We start from the raw sequence: 9,267 nt of genomic DNA, 5'->3' as shown, positions 1-9,267 counted from the left end.
TGTGTGTGTGTGTGTGTGTGTGTGTGTGTGTGTGTGTGTGTGTGTGTGTGTGTGTGTTCTTGGTTATAAGCCCAGATCCATTGCTTTCTGGAATACATATCCCAAATTCTTTGTTCCTTTCTCATGGTGGCTGCTTATTTGTTTGATCCTGACTGTGACTCCACATTGTTTGACTTCTTTCTGGCTGCTTGCAATATACTTTTTTTATTTAGGAGCTTGATTTAGGATTTTGACTGAGGGTTTTTATTTGGGGGATATCTTTCAGCAGGTAACTGGTGAATTCTTTCCATTTTTGCTTAGCATTTTGGTTCTAAAATATTGGACAATTTTCTTTTATGATTTCTTTAAATATGACGTCTGGGTTTTGTTGTTGATGTTCATAGCTTTTAATATTTCAATGATACTTAAATCATCTCCCCTTAATGTTTTCTAGGTTTTTCTAGATTTTCCTATGAGATATTTAATATATTCTTCTATTTCTTTAGTCTTTTGACTTTGTTTTATTATTTCTTGATGTCTCATGGAATTATAAGCCTCCATTTAAGCAATACTAATTTTCAAGGAGTTATTTTCTTTTTTTTCTTTTTTTTTTTAAGGCAGTTAGGATTAAGTGGCTTGCCCAGAGTCACACAGCTAGTAAGTGTCAAGTGTTTTGTCTGAGGTCGGATTTGAACTCAGGTCGTCCTGACTTCAGGGTGGTGCTCTATCCACTGCGCCACCTAGATGCCCCAGTTATTTTCTTTAGTCAGGTTTTGTACCTCTTTTATCAAGATGTTATTTCTCTTTTCATATATTTCTTCCCTGGTTTGCATTTGATTTTTAAAATCATATTTTGCTCTTTTAAAACTCTTTCTTTGACTCTTCTAAGAATTATTGTTGGGCTTATGTCCAACCTGCATTTTTTTTAAGGCTTTGATTGTAGATGTTTTCAAATTGTTCTTTTCTTCTGTGTTTGTGTCTTAAATTTCCCTGACTGATCTGGGTTTATGGTCTGGTTGTTTTTTGTTTGTTTGTTTGTTCATTCCTTCAGCCTCCTTCTTGACTTTGGACTTTATGTGAATTTGTAAGTTTGTGGAGGGTAGGGAGGAGATGTCTGGCTTGAGCTTCTGTTCTTTTACACTATTCTGCTGCTTTCACAGCTCATTCTGGGGACCTGCAAACTTTCAATGCTCCTAAAGTGGTGTTGATCACTGCCCTCCTGGTCTCAGCTCTGCAAGTTCCTAACTTAGGTCTGGGTCTGTTAACTTGTGCGTGGTTGAGTTTCAGTAGATTTCTAATGGACTCAGTCTCTGTTAGTCTGCTGGAAGGTTCTGTAGGTTCAGAATGACTGAACTGCTGGCTCCTCTTTGGTCTGGGACTCTTGCTATGGTTATTTCACTGCAGGGTTATATGTCACTATGCTTCTGGGCTTAGAGTCACACAGTTAAATTTCTGGAATTTGTCCTTGCTCAGTACACAGCTAGGGCCTCTGCTTGCTCTCCTCTTTGCCCTACATCTGTGACCCAGAAATGGATAATGGGCAACAGAGCTGCCAGATAGCACCTGTTCCTACACCTTGTACTAGTTCAGAGGATCTGGGATCTCTGGATCCCCTGCGATCTCTTTCTGTCCTGGTGCTTCCTGCCCTGGTGCTCTGTCTTGGCCTTCTTTCCATCCCTGGGACCTGGAATGCTTCCCACTGCTGCTGTTCATAGACTTCTCTGTCTGTCACTCTAAGTCGCCCCGTGCTGGAAAAAAAAATAGGTCTTTATGACTTTTTCTTGGCTTTCTTCATCATAATTAAATCTAGTATGTTTTATTTCCTTTTTAAAATTTTAATAAGTTTTTTATTGATATCTTCTTTTTCTTACATCATCATAGTTATCCCAAATATCCCTTGTCCTCCCCCTCCCAGAGAGCCATGCCCTATAACAAATTCTTTTAGAGAAGAAAAAAAGTTAGCACAACTGATAAACGCATTGAAAAAGTAAAACAAAACAAGGCAAAAAAACATATGCAGTGTGTAACACTGTGGATCTCCTACCTCCATGAAGGAGTGGGTTGAGACTGCTCTTTCATATCTCTTCATTTGAGTTCTGTAATTTTATTACATTTACTTTTGATTTTCTGGCACGTAATTGTTCATTCCATTTACATTGTTATAATTAGTATGTATATTGCTTTCCAAGTGCTGTTTACTTCATTCTGCATCAGTTCATATGGATCCTTCCATGCTTCTCTGTATTCATCACATATAACTTCTTATAGTGTAGTTATATTCCATTACATTCATGTAACACAATTTGGTTAGCCATTCCTCCTGGAGGTGGGAAAGCGATTAGGTATTCAGAAAACAAAACCAAGAAGGCTCAAAAAGCCATTTGTAAAGGTGGAAGATTGAAGCCACCATAACAGACCATTTTACCTTCAGCTGTCCAATATACCTCTTATAAACTTATTTCGTTCCTAAGTCCGGCAATCCTTTTGATTTTGGATAAAACTTCCAGTCTGCAGAAACAAACACAAGCTAAACAAAGGAACAGAGCAGGCTGTGAATCCACCTACGGTCGGTCGCTGCCCAAGGAGGGCTATTGCATTGCTGCTCCCAGAGGTACGAGGCATTGCAGGCCCATCTTCTTAGTGAAGAACTCGGAAACCTTGTAGGAAGTACTCAGTATCAAGTTGTTGATGTCATATCCAAGTTGGTGTTTGTAGAATGCAGAAATGATATATCCAGAAGAGTAAAATGCAGTATTGGATCTTTTGCCCCTATCATTGGAAATACTTTTAAAAGGAATGAACCTGAAAAACAACTGGAATTGCACTGTGTTTCCTCGAATGACTCTCGGGGAAATACTACCAAACAGGTGATAAAACAGGAATTCCAATATCAAGAAAGCAATGATCCTTCACAGAAAGTTGCCTTCAGTTCAGAGTCTGTAGGTTCATTTGCTTCATGCAGTCCATGTCTTTACAACTCAACAAGCAAACTTGGCGAACATTTGGATTGTGGAAAATCTTATGTAATAAATCCAGTGAAGAAGGACATTAAGCTGGATTTGGTACAGCTACCTCTGAATAAAGATATGCAGGGATATACTTCTGAAGTTTCTGAGCATAAAGGAACTATAAATGAAAAAGACTTAGAAGAACTAAAAATCCATATATCCTAGAGACATTTATGCACATTTCTGATTTTGACAAAACAGACAAAAATGTGTATCAGCTAAAACAAAAGTCGGATAGTATGATTTTTCCAGATAGCTGTCATAAGAAAACGTGCACTAGTTGCTCACGTGGTAATGGTTCCAGACTAAGAGTTATTAGCAATTCACCAAAGCAACCTACTGGTCAAGTCAAGATAATATCCCATAGTCATCCTGGTGAAGAACCCAAAGAAGCTGATGTGGAAAGTGCAGACAGTTTGCCTTCAGGGAAACTGCATCAAAAAGTCAAAATAGCATTAGGGAGAAACAAACAAAAAAAAAGTCAGAAGATCAAATTACATTTAAAGAACAAAACAGAATTTTCTGCTACAAAAGAAGAAAACAGTGTATGTAGTTCACCAACACAATCTTTAGTGGAGTTATTTCAGACCAGTGAAGACAGTTCTGAGTTTCTGGGTTTTATAAGCTATTCTGAAAACCATGACTCACATGACACATTAGAGATTTGGGAGGAAGAAAATGGAAATAGCTCGTCGTCCATGTTTCTTTCTTCTCCCTCTTTGACCTCCACGTTTACTGGGTTTTAGAAGACTTTTTTGTTTTTGTTTTTAATTTGTATTTTTCACAAATGGCAAAGATTGTATTTCCTGAAAATATATATATGTAAAAATTCTTGTATTATTACTTGTGTGTCATCTGTACATTTTAATAACCATATGTAAATATTAAGAATAAAGATGATTATTAGTATTTTAAAAAATGTTATCAGAGTTATTGTAGTAGTCTAGGAAGGGTCGTTAGGTTTGTTCTCTTTGGCTCTGGAGGGAAGAGCTGGACCAGTAGGTTCCCAGAAGCCAACTCACTGTAAGGACTAAACATGTCAACTCAGTGTAAGAAATTCCAACCGATCAGAGTTGTTCAAAAGTGAAATGAACTGTGTTTTTAAGTAGGGAACTGCCTATAAGTGAAGATCTTTTTTTTTTTTTTTGGCCTTTTGCTGAGGCAATTGGGGTTAAGTGACTTGCCCAGAGTCACACAGCTAGTAAGTGTCTAGTGTCTGGGGTCATATTTGATCTAGGTCCTCCTGACTCCAAGGCTGGAGCTTATCCACTGCGTGTCACCTAGCTGCCCCTATAAGTGAAGATCTTAAAGCAAAGAGGCTAGATGACCATTGATGCCTGCACTGGGTGGAGGGGCGAGATTGCTGGGCTAGATAACCTCTGAGGTCCTTTTAACTCAGATGCTGTAATTCTGAAAACATAACCTCCTAAAAAGAATGAAAAACCTTTAAAGTAAAAGGGGTTGGGTTATGGTCATAAATGAGAGTTTTGAACTAATGAAACTCCAGAAATAGTTATAGGATACATAAAAACCTAAGTAACTTGGTGCAGCAGGAACTTGCTAATGGGACCCAGGCATCCCTCAATGCCAAGAGCTCCAAATCCTACTGTGTTGTGGTCCTGAGGAGGATCATAGATTTGCCACTGGAAAGGACTTTGCTGAAGTATTTTATTACAACCCTACTTTTGTAGATGAAGAACCTGAGGCCAACCCAGATAGCAAGGGGTAGGACTCAGATTTCAACCCAGATCCTTTGACTTAAAATCTAATTCTCTTTTCTGATCTTTTTTTTTTTTTTTTACTGAGAATGCCTCACTCCTGAACAACTCTACAAGAAAAAATCAGATCCAATGACATGCTACCTATTGATGCAAATTTAATAGATGAGAAATCATTTGAGTGTTAAAATAGAGTCAAATTCACATTTTACTAAATTTCATTTTAATTGAGGACTCTGTAATCCATCCTTTCTACTACATATGGTTATCTTGGTAAATAACATGCCCATGTATTTTCCTTATAACATAAGAAAGCTCAAATTTCTTTTCTGTTCTACTTAAAATGCAAATATTAGCCTTGCTGATTTGAGTGGCTTCTCCATCATGGAGCTCTTTTCCCGAAAATGATTGCAAGGTAGTCTATTTGTTTTATCTTGCTCCACCTTACGCAACTCAGCTTAATCATTCTACAGATTTGTTGTTGAAAGTAAAGTGAACATTGTCAGACAACTGAAAGATTCTCCCTTAACCATTCCTTTTTGTTACTTCCCTAAAACATTTGACCAATAATGTTCATAAAATACAATCTCCATCAGTTTAATTCAATTCAATAAACATTTATTGCCCAATGTATGAAGAACATTTTGCTCCTAAGCTGGGGGTGATACAAAATTTAAGTAAGACAGGTCCCTGTCCTCATGAAACTTAAAGTCTATTAGTCTGATCCAGCACGTACACAAAGGAATATAACCCTAAAAGTGTGAAATACTGTTGCAAACAGTATTATATGAGGTCTAAGGCAGTTTCTGTCTTTTCTGACTAGGGGCTTCAGGAAAGACTTTATGGATAAGGTGGCATTTTAGTTGGGCCCTAATGATTGTCAAAATCCGACATTGAAGGTTGAAAGATGTAAGGTGGGAGGTATTCTAGACACAAGGATCAGTGTAAGCAAAAGTTAGAAGCAGAAAAGCATGTGGAGCAGCAAATAGCCCAATTTGGTGGAGAGTAGTAGCATAACCTCATTATTTCAAGAAAACTGAGAAATATACTATTTTTAAAAGTTGTGATTTCATTGGCATAGGGAACTTCCAGTGAGGAAACTCCTTCTACCAACTTATGTCAGCACCTGTTCTGCAATATATAGTCTGTTCTGCAATATATAGTCTTAGAGAATTCCTCGGGGTAAGCTTACTTGCTCAGGATCAGACAGCCGGTATGTGTCAGAGGTGGGACATAAATCCAGGTCTTATGATTTTAAGACCAACCCTTTATGCACTAAGCCATGGTACTTCTCCAATGTCACTTTTACTTAATAAAAATTATAAATAAGTAGGTCATATAGATGTTATTCTAGATATAGCCCAAACAAAGAATCATAGAACTTAAGAATTTGAAGGAATTTTGACAGGTCATCTAATCCCACACCCATCCCACCAGTACATTAGTCAATCTCTTTTTCAACAAACTCCAAAAGTGATTGTTGAGCCTGTGTACCTCCAATGACGGAACGTAGAGATATATATGCATATATACATATGTATACATACATACACACATATACATAAACATAGATATAGACTTAGACATAGACACATAGTGGGGAGGGGATTGACCAATGAGAACACAGTCCTTAGAGCACGTGTAATATGCCCTGCCTGATTCCAATCCATGTGGAGACTTGGCAAGCTTGCTTCAGGGCATGTATAATAGAGCAATCTTTCACCTTGCTTCAAACTAAGAGTAGCTATAACCCATCTATTTCTTGTTGTTTTACTGGGTGGCAATAGAAAACCTTTTAACTGGTTACTGAAAGTGCATATACAAAAAGTTGGACAGTCTCTTGTTCTCTTCCTTGACAGCTTCTGAGGAGGAATTGCTGTAAGTCTCTGGGTGGGCACAGAGATGGCAGCCTTGGTTGCTTTGTCCCCCCACCTGGTTGCCATGTGTCAGTGGACACTGGTGCCTCAGTTCCTGGTGTGTTTCTTCTTTCCTGATTGATTATAGGTGAATGAGTATCCTGAGATGAAAGCATCCACGTGACTAATGAGACTGGAAATCCATTAATTGGAGGACTCAAGGGGTCAGCAAGATTGAGAGATCCATCATGGCCATCTCAGGTCCCACCAACAACCAGAGTCCTGAAACCAATTGCAGTAGTAGCCAAATGCAGCAAATAGACCACATAGTAGTCCTGAGGAATGATCTCCTTGCCCCAACCAACAAGGAGCCACCCAGCTGAAAAAGATGATTTATCAGCTTTGTAGTTTATCAGCTATGCTACTCCTCAAGTTAACATTGTGGGTACTCTGCAAAGGGAGGACTCCAAGGACCAGGAAGTGCCACTTTCCAGGTTGGCAGTGTGGTGAAGAATATTTTAGCAAACACTCCGAGTCCATTCTCCCAAGGGGACTGTGTGGAGAGGAAAATATATCTCCTGGTTTAGAGGATATTGTTGTTCTTTGGTCCTTGATATACTTTCTCAGTACATATATCCCTTTGCAAAAGCTAATTATGCTAATTATATAATTGATTTCGAGTTAACTAAATGGTATTGGGAAACACATGATGGGGGCTCATGAGACATAGTTCTAGAAACCAGTGAATTAGGAGAATGAGCCCAGTCCATCTTCTATTTCTGTAAATCAGTTCCTTGATGACAACTTTTCTTCCAGTTCTTCAGAATTCATTATTCATTATGCAATGCAGTCAGTCACATTCACCATGAACCTTTCCATTGTTCTCTGTGTAATGCTCATGGTTAGTTCTTCAGAGATAGTGATGTCTCAGTACCATATAGCAACAAAGGTAAAATGTTTGTATCAAAAAAAGATGAAACATCTTTTGATGTTATGAAAAGTTTGGGGTCAGTAAAAGTGTTTTGCAATTTCTCATTAGTAGTCCAGCCCACTCTCCTTTCAGGTTTAACTCTGAGCCCAGCTCATTGTCCACCTGCATTTTCTATCCTATATATGCATACTTAGAAGGTCAGACTCTGTAGAATATCCATTTAGATGCATGTTAAAATCTGGGTAATAGTCACTTCATCCATTTGGTCTCCCCTGTGTGAATGGGCAGGTCAGATTTCTCTGAGTGATTGCAGATCTCTTCCAGTAGACATTGCAACGCCTGGGGACTTGACACAACATGCCATCCACAAACAGGAGCATCTGGAGAACTTCACTGACCACATGGAATTCCTCATTGATATGGAATCTATGCTGGATCTACTCTGTATTTTGGTGAGCATAAATATTTCTCTTTTACATAATTTTATAATGTGCATTGTCAATATTACATAAATGCTAGTTATTATAAAAATAATTTTATTTATTTCAAAATTTGAAATACCTAGACCTTAACATTGAAGTAATTTTTGAGCACTAAGTTTAAAATCAAATCGATTAGCATTTAGTAAACACTTTCCATGTTTCAGGCCCTGTGCTGAGTACTAAGGATACAAAGAAAAAACAGAAACAATTCTTGTCCTCAAAGAGCTTACACTCCAATGTAAACAACATCGGGGAAACAACATGGAGATATATATATGTGTGTGTGTGTATGTGTGTATATATATGTGTGTGTGTGTGTGTATGTATGTATGCATGTATATACATAGATGGGTAGATTGTTTGATAGGTTGCATGTTGTCTGCCCCATTTGACTATAAACTCCTTGAGAACAGAAACTGTACTTTACATTTCTTTGTATCTCCAGCACTTAGTACAGTGCCTGGCATATAGTAGGGACTGACTGATCACTTGATTAAGATAGAGGCATAGAAACAGATAGAGATATGTAGCTCTGGCTTGTGAGGCCTGCCAATCCCAAAGTACCAGTACACAGTACCAGATGTTTTGAAGAGAAACTCTGGGAGGCTGTGTGAGAAAGTGACTGGGATTATGGATTCATGGAAAGTTCTGTGGAGATGAAGGCAGAAGGCAAGAGAAAGTTATAGAATTGGAGAGGAGCAAATACAATCTTTATCTTTTGAGAGTGAGATATGGGGCAGTGCTGGTACCTATGATTTATTTCCTCCCCAAAACTTGCCTCCCCAAAAGACCACTGCCAATTGCAGAGGCACAGCCATGGGAATTGTGGACACTGGGGAGAAAACTGTATCTAGTTTGGGACAGATGGCTCTTCTCAGAGACATTATCCCTTCCCCTCAGCTCCATGTGGGAGGCTCCAGTTCTTGTATCTAAGAATTCTTTTCATGCTCAGAAAGCCCTTGGCTACCTTATTTGACTTCCTTTACTGATTAGTTTCCCTCCCCACTGACTATACTGTACATTCTCCCCTTTCTGATTGGCCCTCCCTGATACATAAAACTAATTTAGTTCACTAGATTTGGTTATGTAACTATTTAGCGGGGGGGGGGTAGAGTGACTTTAATATAAAAACAATAGCCATATATGTCCAATGTTCAGCCAGGAAGCTGGCGTTGGGCAGGCATACAGCAGTTGAATGATGGGCTCCCCCAGGAACTTTCCAGACTCTTTCCAAGCTGATCTAAGGTTAAGAACCAGAGATAGATTTTTAATGTGAGCCTTCATCCTCTAGAC

At 38.6% G+C, this 9,267-nt stretch overlaps 1 pseudogene; it reads left to right on the top strand.

Annotated features, from left to right (window-relative positions):
* The first annotated feature begins 1,508 nt into the window (after positions 1-1,508).
* Positions 1,509-3,733, top strand: LOC114046978 (annotated as a pseudogene).
* The last annotated feature ends 5,534 nt before the right edge of the window (positions 3,734-9,267 follow it).

The sequence above is a fragment of the Vombatus ursinus genome, unplaced genomic scaffold, assembly GCF_900497805.2.
Source record: "Vombatus ursinus unplaced genomic scaffold, bare-nosed wombat genome assembly UNPS02014786.1, whole genome shotgun sequence".
Classification (NCBI taxonomy): Eukaryota; Metazoa; Chordata; class Mammalia; order Diprotodontia; family Vombatidae; genus Vombatus; species Vombatus ursinus.
Note: the sequence above shows the minus strand (reverse complement) of the source record. Positions and strands in the feature narration are given on the sequence as shown.